Source organism: Hordeum vulgare, chromosome 3H (assembly GCF_904849725.1).
Source record: "Hordeum vulgare subsp. vulgare chromosome 3H, MorexV3_pseudomolecules_assembly, whole genome shotgun sequence".
Classification (NCBI taxonomy): domain Eukaryota; kingdom Viridiplantae; phylum Streptophyta; class Magnoliopsida; order Poales; family Poaceae; genus Hordeum; species Hordeum vulgare.
In genome coordinates, this window is record NC_058520.1 from 125,553,800 (window position 1) to 125,566,319 (window position 12,520).

The window sequence follows — 12,520 nt, forward strand, 5'->3', positions numbered from 1 at the left end:
CTGTTTTCTGCGTGTCAAGTATTTGTTCCTATGACCATGAGATCATATAACTCACGGACACCGGAGGAATGCTTTGTGTGTATCAAACGTTGCAACGTAACTGGGTGACTATAAAGATGCTCTACAGGTATCTCCGAAGGTGTTCGTTGAGTTAGTATGGATCGAGACTGGGATTTGTCACTCTGTGTGACGGAGAGGTATCTCGGGGCCCACTCGGTAATACAACATCACACACAAGCCTTGCAAGCAATGTGACTTAGTGTAAGTTGCGGGATCTTGTATTACGGAATGAGTAAAGAGACTTGCCGGTAAACGAGATTGAAATAGGTATGAGGATACTAACGATCGAATCTCGGGCAAGTAACATACCGAAGGACAAAGGGAATGACATACGGGATTATATGAATCCTTGGCACTGAGGTTCAAACGATAAGATCTTCGTAGAATATGTAGGATCCAATATGGCCATCCAGGTCCCGCTATTGGATATTGACCGAGGAGTCTCTCGGGTCATGTCTACATAGTTCTCGAACCCGCAGGGTCTGCACACTTAAGGTTCGACGTTGTTTTATGCGTATTTGAGTTATATGGTTGGTTACCGAATGTTGTTCGGAGTCCCGGATGAGATCACGGACGTCACGAGGGTTTCCGGAATGGTCCGAAAACGAAGATTGATATATAGGATGACCTCATTTGGTTACCGGAAGGTTTTCGTGCATTACCGGAAAAGTTTCGGGCTCATTGGTAGTGTACCGGGAGTGCCGGGAGGGGTGCCGGGGACCATCGGGAGGGGTTGTCAGGCCCCAAGGGGTCTCATGGGCTATGGGAAGAGATAAACCAGCCCCTAGTGGGCTGGAATAAGTTCCCACTAAGGCCCATAAGGTTTGAGAAGGAAAAAACACAAGGTGGAAAGAGTTTCCAAGTGGGAAGGTGGAATCCTACTCCAACTAGGATTGGAGTAGGACTCCTCCACCTCCAATTTCGACCAAACCTTGAGGGTTTGAGGCTGCCTCTTCCCTCCCCCTCCCTCCTATATATACTGAGGTATTAGGGCTGATTTGAGACGACATTTCCACGGCAGCCCGACCATATACCTCCACAGTTTTTCCTCTAGATCGCGTTTCTGCGGAGCTCGGGCGGAGCCCTGCTGAGACAAGGTCATCACCAACCTCCGGAGCGCCGTCACGCTGCCGGAGAACTCTTCTACCTCTCCATCTCTCTTGCTGGATCAAGAAGGCCGAGATCATCGTCGAGCTGTACGTGTGCTGAACGCGGAAGTGCCGTCCGTTTGGTACTAGATCGTGGGACTGATCGCGGGATTGTTCGCGGGGCGGATCGAGGGACGTGAGGACGTTCCACTACATCAACCGCGTTCTCTAACGCTTCTGCTGTACGGTCTACAAGGGTACGTAGATCACTCATCCCCTCTCGTAGATGAACATCACCATGATAGGTCTTCGTGCGCGTAGGAAAATTTTGTTTCCCATGCGACGTTCCCCAACAGTGGCATCATGAGCTAGGTTCATGCGTAGATGTCTTCTCGAGTAGAACACAAAAGTTTTTGTGGGCGGTGATGTGCGTTTTTCTGCCCTCCTTATTCTTTTCTTGATTCCGCGGTATTGTTGGATTGAAGCGGCTTGGACCGACATTACTCGTACGCTTACGAGAGACTGGTTTCATCGTTACGAGTAACCCCCTTTGCTCAAAGATGACTGGCAAGTGACGGTTTCTCCAACTTTAGTTGAATCGGATTTGACCGAGGAGGTCCTTGGATGAGGTTAAATAGCAACTCATATATCTCCGTTGTGGTGTTTGCGTAAGTAAGATGCGATCCTACTAGATACCCTTGGTCACCACGTAAAACATGCAACAACAAAATTAGAGGACGTCTAACTTGTTTTTGCAGGGTATGCTTGTGATGTGATATGGCCAACGATGTGATGTGATATATTGGATGTATGAGATGATCAAGTTGTAATAGTTAATATCGACTTGCACGTCGATGGTACGGCAACCGGCAGGAGCCATAGGGTTGTCTTTATAACTAACGTTTGTGCTTGCAGATGCGTTTACTATTTTGCTAGGACGTAGCTTTAGTAGTAATAGCATGAGTAGCACGACAACCCCGATGGCGACACGTTGATGGAGATCATGATGATGGAGATCATGGTGTGACGCCGGTGACAAGAAGATCGTGCCGGTGTTTTGGTGATGGAGATCAAGAAGCACGTGATGATGGCCATATCATGTCACTTATGAATTGCATGTGATGTTAATCCTTTTATGCACCTTATTTTGCTTAGAACGACGGTAGCATTATGAGGTGATCTCTCACTAAAATTTCAAGACGAAATTGTGTTCTCCCCGACTGTGCACCTTTGCTACAGTTCGTCGTTTCGAGACACCACGTGATGATCGGGTGTGATAGACTCAACGTTCACATACAACGGGTGCAAAACAGTTGCGCACGCGGAACACTTGGGTTAAGCTTGACGAGCCTAGCATGTGCAGACATGGCCTCGGAACACAGGAGACCGAAAGGTCGAGCATGAATCGTATAGTTGATATGATTAGCATAGAGATGCTTACCACTGAAACTATTCTCGACTCACGTGATGATCGGACTTGAGATAGCGGATTTGGATCATGTACCACTCAAATGACTAGAGAGATGTACTTTTTGAGTGGGAGTTCTTAATTAATATGATTAATTGAACTAATTGTCATGAACATAGTCTAATGGTCTTTGCGAATTACGATGTAGCTTGCGCTATAGCTCTACTGTTTTTTATATGTTCCTAGAGAAAATTTAGTTGAAAATTGATAGTAGCAAACTTTGCAGACTAAGTCTGTAAAACCGAGGATTTTCCTCGTTGCTGTGCAGAAGGCTTATGTCCTTAATGCACCACTCGGTGTGCTGCACCTCGAGCGTCGTCTGAGGATGCTGTGAACATCCGACATACACGTTTCTGATGACTACACGATAGTTCAGTGCAAAGTACTTAATGGCTTAGAAGCAAAGCACCGAAAACGTTTTAAAACGTCACGGAACATAAGTGATGTTCTAAAGAGATGAAATTGTGATTTCATGCTTGTGCCCTTGTTAAGAGGTACGAGACCTCCAACAAGATTCTTTGACCACAAAGTAAAGGAGAAAAGCTCAATCGTTGAGCGTGTGCTCAGATTGTCTGAGTACGACAATCACTTGAATCAAGTGGGAGCTAATCTTCCAGATGAGATAGTGATGGTTCTCCAAAAGTCACTGCCACCAAGCTTTGAGAGCTTCGTGATGAACTATAACATATCAAGGATAGATACAATGATCCTTGAGCGATTCGCGACGTTTGACACTGCGAAAGTAGAAATCAAGAAGGAGCATCAATATTGATGGTTTGAAAAACCACTAAGTTTCAAGAAAGGCGAGGGCTAGAAGGGATACTTCGTGAAACGGCAAAACAGTTGCTGCGCTAATGAAGAGACCCAAGAGTAAACCCAAACCCGAGACTAAGTGCTTCTGTAATAAGGGGAACAGTCACTGAGGCGGAGCAACTCTAGATACTTGGTAGATAAGAAGGCTGGCAAAAGTCGAGAGAAGTATATTTGATATACATAATGTTGATGTGTACTTTACTAGTACTCCTAGTAGCACGAGGGTATTGGATACCGGTTCGGTTGCTAAGTGATTAGTAACACGAAATGAAAGCTACGGCATAAACGGAGACTAGCTAAAGGCGAGGTGACGATACGTGTTGGAAGTGTTTCCAAGGTTGATATGATCAAACGTCGCACGCTCCCTCTACCATCGGGATTGGTGTTAAAACTAAATAATTATTATTTGGTGCTTGCGTTAAGCATGAACATGATTGGATCGTGTTTATTGCAATACGATTATTCATTTAAGGAGAATAATGGTTACTCTATTTTCTTGAATATTCACCTTCAATGGTTTATTGAATCTTGATCGTAGTGTCACACATGTTCATGATATTGGTGCCAAAAGATACGTGTTAATGATGATAGTACCACTTACTTGTGGCACTGCCGCTTGAGTCATGTTAGTATAAATTGCATGAAGAGGCTCCATGCTGATGGATCTTTGTACTCACCTGATTTCGAATCACTAGTGACATGCAAATCATACCACATGAGCAAGGCCTTGTTTTCATTGAGATGAAATAAGATAGTAACTTGTTGGAAGTAATACATTTTGATGTATGCAGTCCAATGGGTGCTGAGGCACGTAGTGGATATCATTATGTTCTTACTTCACTGACGATTTGAGTAGATACAGGAGTATTTACTTAATGAATCACAAGTCTGAAATGTTGAAAAGTTCAATTCCGTTTTAGAGTGAAGTTTGTCGTAACAAGAGGATAAACTGTCTACGATATGATCATGGAAATGAATATCTGAGTTACGAGTTTTGGTACGCAGTTAAGACAATGTGGAAATTGTTTCGCAGTTCATGCCACCTGGAACATCATAGTCTGATGATGTATCTGAACGTCATAGCCATGCACTATTTGGTATGGTGCATACTATGATGTCTCTTATCGAATTACCACTATCGTTTATGGGTTATGCATTAGAGACAACCGCACTCACTTTAAATAGGGCACCGCGTGTTTCCGTTGAGATGACACAGTATAGACTGAGGTTTAGAGAAATCTAAACTGTCGTTTCTTGAAAGTTTGGGGCTTCGACACTTATGTGAAAAAGTTTCAGTCTGATAAGCTCGAACCCAAAGCGGATAAATGCATCTTCATAGGATATCCAAAACAGTTGGGTACATCTCCTATCTCAGATCCGAAAGCAAAGTGTTTGTTTCTTTAAACGGATCCTTTCTCAAGGAAAGGTTTCTCTCGAAAGAATTGAGTGGGAGGGTAGTAGAACTTGATGAGGTTATTGAACCATCACTTCAACCAGTGTGTAGCAGGGTGCAGGAAGTTGTTCCTGTGGCACCTACACCAATTGAAGTGGAAGCTGATGATGGTGATCATCAAGCACCGGATCAAGTTACTACAAGCCTCGTAGGTTGACAAGGTCACATACTACTACAGAGTGGTACGGTAACCCTGTCTTGGAGGTCATGTTGTTGAACAACAGTGAACCTACGAGTTATGGAGAAAGCGATGGTGGGCCCAGATTCCGACAAATGGCTGGAAGCCATGAAATCCGAGAGAGGATCCATGTATGAAAACAAAGTGTAGACTTTGAAAGAACTACTTGATGGTCATAAGACTATTGAGTAAAGATGGATCTTTAAAAGAAGACAGACGATGATGGTGAGAAGTCACTATTAAGAAAAGCTCGACTTGTCGCAAAGATGTTTTCGACAAGATCAAACAGTTGACTATGATGAGACTTTCTCACTCGTAGCGATGCTAAAGGTCTGTTAGAATTATGTTTGGTTTTGATGCATTATTTATGAAATATTGCACGTAGGATGTCAAAACATTGTTTTCTCGACAGTTTTCTTGAGGAAACATTGTATGTGATACAACCAGAAGGTTTTGTCGATCCTAAAGATACTAGCAAGTATGCAAGCTCAGTGATCCTTCAATGGACTGGTGCAAGCATCTCGGAGTTGGAATATACACTTTGATGAGATGATCAAAGATTTTGGGTTTGTACAAGGTTTATGAGAAACTTGTATTTCCAAAAGAAGTGAGTGGGAGCACTGTAGAATTTCTGATAAGTGTATGTGGTAGACATATTGTTGATCAGAAGTAATGTAGAATTTCTGTAAAGCATATAAGGTTGTTTGAAAGGAGTTTTCAAAGGAATACCTGCATTGAGCTACTTGAACGTTGAGCATCAAAGATCTATGGAGATAGATCGAAAGTGCTTAATGGAAGTTTCGACAAGATACATGCCTTGACAAGTTTTTGAAGGAGTTCAAAATAGATCAGCAAAGAAGGAGTTCTTGGTTGCGTTGTGAGCTGTGAATTTGAGTAAGACTCAAAACCCGACCCCGGCAGAATAAAGAGAATAGACGAAGGTCGTCTTCTATGCCTTAGCCGTAGAATCTAAAGTATGCCATGCTGTGTACCGCACCTGATGTGTGCCTTGACTCAAAGTATGTTCAGAGGTACAGAGAGTGATCCATGATTGAATCACTAGCAGCGGTCAAAATTTATCCTTAGTAACTAATGGACTAAGGAATTTTTCTCGATTATGGAGGTGGTTAAAGAGTTCGTCATAAAGGGTTACGTCGATGCAAGCTTTGACACTAATCCGATTAACTATGAGTAGTGAAACGGATTCATATAGTAGAGTAGATATTTGGAGCATTTCCGAATAGCACGTAGTAGCAGCATCTATAGGATGACATAAAGATTTGTAAAGAACGCACGGATCTGAAAGTTTCAGAACCGTTGACTAAAACCTCTCTCACGAGTAAGACGTGACCAGACCCCAGAACTATATGGGTGTTGGATTCGTTGGAATCACATGGTGATGTGAACTAGATTATTGACTCTAGTGCAAGTGGGAGACTGTTGGAAATATGCCCTAGAGGCAATAATAAATTAGTTATTATTATATTTCTTAGTTCATGATAATCGTTTATTATCCATGCTATAATTGTATTGATTGGAAACACAATACTTGTGTGGATACATAGACAAAACACTGTCCCTAGTAAGCCTCTAGTTGACTAGCTCGTTGATCAAAGATGGTCAAGGTTTCCTGGCCATAGGCAAGTGTTGTCACTTGATAACGGGATCACATCATTAGGAGAATCATGTGATGGACTAGACCCAAACAAATAGACGTAGCATGTTGATCGTGTCATTTGGTTGCTACTGTTTTCTGCGTGTCAAGTATTTGTTCCTATGACCATGAGATCATATAACTCACGGACACCGGAGGAATGCTTTGTGTGTATCAAACGTCGCAACGTAACTGGGTGACTATAAAGATGCTCTACAGGTATCTCCGAAGGTGTTCGTTGAGTTAGTATAGATCGAGACTGGGATTTGTCACTCCGTGTGACGGAGAGGTATCTCGGGGCCCACTCGGTAATACAACATCACACACAAGCCTTGCAAGCAATGTGACTTAGTGTAAGTTGCGGGATCTTGTATTACGGAACGAGTAAAGAGACTTGCCGGTAAACGAGATTGAAATAGGTATGCGGATACTAACGATCGAATCTCGGGCAAGTAACATAGCGAAGGACAAAGGGAATGACATACGGGATTATATGAATCCTTGGCACTGAGGTTCAAACGATAAGATCTTCGTAGAATATGTAGGATCCAATATGGGCATCCAGGTCCCGCTATTGGATATTGACCGAGGAGTCTCTCGGGTCATGTCTACATAGTTCTCGAACCCGCAGGTTCTGCACACTTAAGGTTCGACGTTGTTTTATGCGTATTTGAGTTATATGGTTGGTTACCGAATGTTGTTCGGAGTCCCGGATGAGATCACAGACGTCACGAGGGTTTCCGGAATGGTCCGGAAACAAAGATTGATATATAGGATGACCTCATTTGGTTACCGGAAGGTTTTCGTGCATTACCCGAAAAGTTTCGGGCTCATCGATAGTGTACCGGGAGTGCCGGGAGGGGTGCCGGGGACCATCGGGAGGGGTTGTCACGCCCCAAGGGGTCTCATGGGCTATGGGAAGAGATAAACCAGCCCCTAGTGGGCTGGAATAAGTTCCCACTAAGGCCCATAAGGTTTAAGAAGGAAAAAAACAGAAGGTGGAAAGAGTTTCCAAGTGGGAAGGTGGAATCCTACTCCAACTAGGATTGGAGTAGGACTCCTCCACCTCCAATTTCGGCCAAACCTTGAGGGTTTGAGGCTGCCTCTTCCCTCCCCCTCCCTCCTATATATACTGAGGTATTAGGGCTGATTTGAGACGACTTTTCCACGGCAGCCCGACCACATACCTCCACAGTTTTTCCTCTAGATCGCGTTTCTGCGGAGCTCGGGCGGAGCCCTGCTGAGACAAGGTCATCACCAACCTCCGGAGCGCCGTCACGCTGCCGGAGAACTCTTCTACCTCTCCGTCTCTTTTGCTGGATCAAGAAGGCCGAGATCATCGTCGAGCTGTACGTGTGCTGAACGCGGAGGTGCCGTCCGTTTGGTACTAGATCGTGGGACTGATCGCGGGATTGTTCGCGGGGCGGATCGAGGGACGTCAGGACGTTCCACTACATCAACCGCGTTCTCTAACGCTTCTGCTGTACGGTCTACAAGGGTACGTAGATCACTCATCCCCTCTCGTAGATGAACATCACCATGATAGGTCTTCGTGCGCGTAGGAAAATTTTTGTTTCCCATGCGACGTTCCCCAACATTTTTCTTGTGCCTGCTCTATTTGATTTTCACAACAAAGGAATATATTATGTTCTTGAGAGCGAGGCCCGCACGCAATGCGAAGGTTGTGGCTGCACGACAGGATGAGGAGGCTGCACCGAGAGCCTCGTGAGCTACCACTCTGACTTCTATACCGGGCACTGATGGTGATTGTTGGAAATATGCCCTAGAGGCAATAATAAATTGGTTATTATGATATTTCCATGTTCATGATAATCGTTTGTTATCCATGCTAGAATTGTATTGAATGGAAACTCATATACATGTGTGGATACATAGACAACACATTGTCCCTAGTGTGCCTCTAGTTGACTAGCTTGTTGATCAAACATGGTCAAGGTTTCCTGGCCATAGACAAGTGTTGTCACTTGATAACGGGATCACATCATTAGGAGAATGATGTGATGGACAAGACCCAAACTATGAACATATCATATGATCGTGTGAGTTTATTGATACTGTTTTCTGCATGTCAGTATATCTGTTCCTACGACCATGAGATCATGCAACTCCGGGACATCGGAGGATTACCTTGTGTGTATCAAACGTTGCAACGTAACTGGGTGACTATAAAGGTGCTCTACATGTATCACCGAAGGTGTCTGTTGGGTTGGCATGAATCGAGACTCGGATTTGTCTGTCCGTATGACGGATATGTATTTCGGGGCCCACTCGGTAATACAACATCACAATAAGCCTTGCATGCAATCTGAGTTGGTCACGGGATCTTCTATTACGAAAAAAGTAAAGAGACTTGCTAGTAACGAGATTGAACTAGGTATAGAGATACCGACGATCGAATCTCGGGCAAGTAACATACGAAGGACAAAGAGAATAGCATACAGGATTAACTGAATCCTTGAGATAGAGGTTCAATCAATAAAGATCTTCGTAGAATATGTAAGAGCCAGTATGGACATATAGGTCCCGCTATTGGTTATTGACCCGAGAGAGTCTCAAGTCATGTCTATATGGTTCTCGAACCCGCAGGGTTTGCACACTTAAGGTTCGGTGATGTTTCGGTATAGTTGAGTTATAGGTGTTGGTAACCCAAAAGTAGTTCGAGGTCTCAGATGAGATCTCAGACGTTACGAGGATGTTCGGAATGGTTTGGAGGTAAATATTGATATATAGGATGTCCTGGTTTGGTCACCGGAAAAGTTTTGGGTACTTCGGTAGTGTACCACGAGTGTCGGGAGGTTACCGGGGACCATCGGGAGGGGTGTCACGCCCCGAGACAAACCAGCCCCTAGTGGACTGTACTAAGACCTTACTAAGGCCCATGAGGTTTGATAAGGAAAAAACCCAAAGGTGGAAGAGGAGGAAAGGGTTTCCAAGCGGAGAGGAGGAATCCTACTCCTAGTAGGATTGGAGTAGGACTCCACCTCCAATTTCGGCCAAACCTTGAGGGTTTGAGTCTGCCTCTTCCCCTCCCTCCCTCCTATATATACTAGAGGAATTAGAGGCATCCCTAAACCTAATTGCCACGTGCTCCCTCTACTTATCTCTAGATCTGTTTCTCCTCTACTCTAGTTCGGCGGTGCTTACGCGAAGCCCTGTTGGATTAGTTCACCACCACCACCACCACGCCGCCGTGCTGGAGAACTCATCTACCTCTCCGACCCTCTTTCTGGATCAAGACGGCGGGGATCGTCATCGAGATGTACGTGTGCTGAACGCGGAGGTGCTGTTCGTTCGGCACTAGATCGGGATGGATCGTGATGGGATCGTGGGACGGATCATGAAGAGATCGCGGGACGGGCTGTGATTTGGACCACGAAGATGTTCCACTACATGAACCGCGTTATATACGCTTCCGCTTAGCGATCTACAAGGGTATGTAGATTCACTCTCCCCTCTCGTAGATGATCATCACCATGGATAGGTATTGCGTGTGCGTAGGAATTTTTTTGTTTCCCATGCAATGTTCCCCAAAAGTGGCATCATGAGCTAGGTCTATGCGTAGATGACATCTCCAGTAGAACACAAAGGAGTTTGTGGGTGTTGATGTTCATATTGCTGCCCTCCTTAGTTTTTTTGATTCGGCGTTATTGTTGGATTGAAGCGGTCTGGACCAACATTACTCGTATGCTTACGAGAGACCGATTTCATCGACTAACATGCAACTTGTTGCATAAAGATGACTGGAAGGTGTGTTTTTCTTCCACTTTAGTTGAATTGGATTTGACCGAGGCGGTCCTTGGAGAAGGTTAAATAGAAACTTGCATATCATCATTGTGGCTTTGCGTAAGTAAGATGCGATCATACTAGATACCCATAGCAGCCATGTAAAATTTGCAACAAAAAATGAGAGGACGTCTAACTTGTTTTTCCAGGGTATGCATGTGATGTGATATGGCCAAAGACATGATATGATATATTGGATGTATGAGATGATCATGTTTCAATAGTTAAATATCGACTTGCACGTTGATGCTACGGCAACCGGCAGGAGCCATAGGGTTGTCTTTAATTATTTTCAGCTTGGTGATGCTTTGCTTTATCACTAGTAGTAGCTTTAGTAGTAACAACATAGGAAGTGCGACAACCTCGACGACACCATAATGATGGAGGTCATAATGATAGAGATCATGGTGTGGCGCCGGTGACGATGGAGATCATGCCGGTGCTTTGGTGATGGACATCAAGAAGCACAAGTTCACGGCCATATCATGTCACTTATGATTTGCATGTGATGTTAATTCTTTTATGCACTTTATTTTGGTTAGGATGACAGTAGCATTATAAGGTGATACCTCACTAAAATTTCAAGATAAATTTGTGTTCTCCCCGACTGTGCACCGTTGCGACAGTTTGTCGTTTCGAGACACCACATGATGATCGGGTGTGATAGACTCTACGTTCACATACAACAGGTGCAAAACAGTTGCACATGCGGAACACTCGGGTTAAACTTGATGAGCCTAGCATGTACAGACATGGCCTCAGAACACAAGAGACGGAAAGGTCGAGCATGAATCATATAGTTGATATGATCAACATGGAGATGTTCACCATTGAAACTAAACTCAACTCACGTGATGATCGGACTTGATTTAGTGAATTTGAATCATGCGACACTCGAATGACTAGAGGGCTGTAACATCCCAAATTTCCCAATTTGGAATGTTTTACAAATGTAGCTAAGCATCTATGCATTTTGGGTGCAATAAAGATTTGCCTTTGATTTCTCTCAAATATTTTCTTTTGCTTTTCTATTTTTTCTTCCCCGAGAAAATACCCCAAAGATAATTCTTGCACGCAAGAAAGAGCGGAGGAAAATGACCCTCCCAAGCCAGGGGTGTTTTTGAAAATCTTTGAGCCAAGAAAAACCAATGTTTATGGGGAAAATATTTGCCAAAAAGAAAATATAGCATAAGGGGTTTTTCTGAAAAAAATACATTTTTTTAGAAAAGTTTTTATTTTGGTTTCGGAAAAATGATAAACAATTAGGAAATATTTTTCTGATCATTTTGGTATATAATACCCTATATTAATTGTTTTATTTTATTTCTTTTTTTTATTTACTTGCTGTTTTTAAAAAAAATACAAAATCGGGAAACATATTTTTTTTAAAGGAAAGCGCCGCCGACGGTTTATAGCCGAATCGGCCCAATCCCACCTGGCCCGGGATCCAGATCCCCAGCCGACCGAGGCCTCCCGCGCCCCCACTCGCTGACCCGTGGGACCCCCTCCCCCGACCGGCCCCTTCTTCCTCCTTCCTTCTCCCCCTCCTCTCTCTTTCCTTCCCACGCCAGATCCCCTACCATCCACGCCGGCCGGCCGATCTCGCCTCGGACCCCACTCCTCCTACCATCCCGAGCACCCCCTCCCCCCCTATATAAGCCGCCGCCCGGGCCCCCCCTCGGCCCCTCCTCCCCACGCCGCCACACCATCTCGCCGCCCCAGCCCCCTGCTGCCTCGCCGGAGCCAGGCTCTAGAGAAATCGCCCCCGCCACCCCCCGCGCCACCGCTCGCCTCCCCGTCCCAACCAACGCCGCCACGAGCTCCCCCACCGCCCCCGCAACCCATTTTCCCCCTAGCCCAAGCCCTCGCCGCCTCCTATCCACCCCTCGCCACCTCGCCGGAGTTGGAGCCGGCCAAAGCTCCCCAAGCTCCCCTGCTTACCCCGGCCACCGAACTGCCCCTCCGCCGCCACCAACCGACGGAGGAGTTTCCCCGCAACATC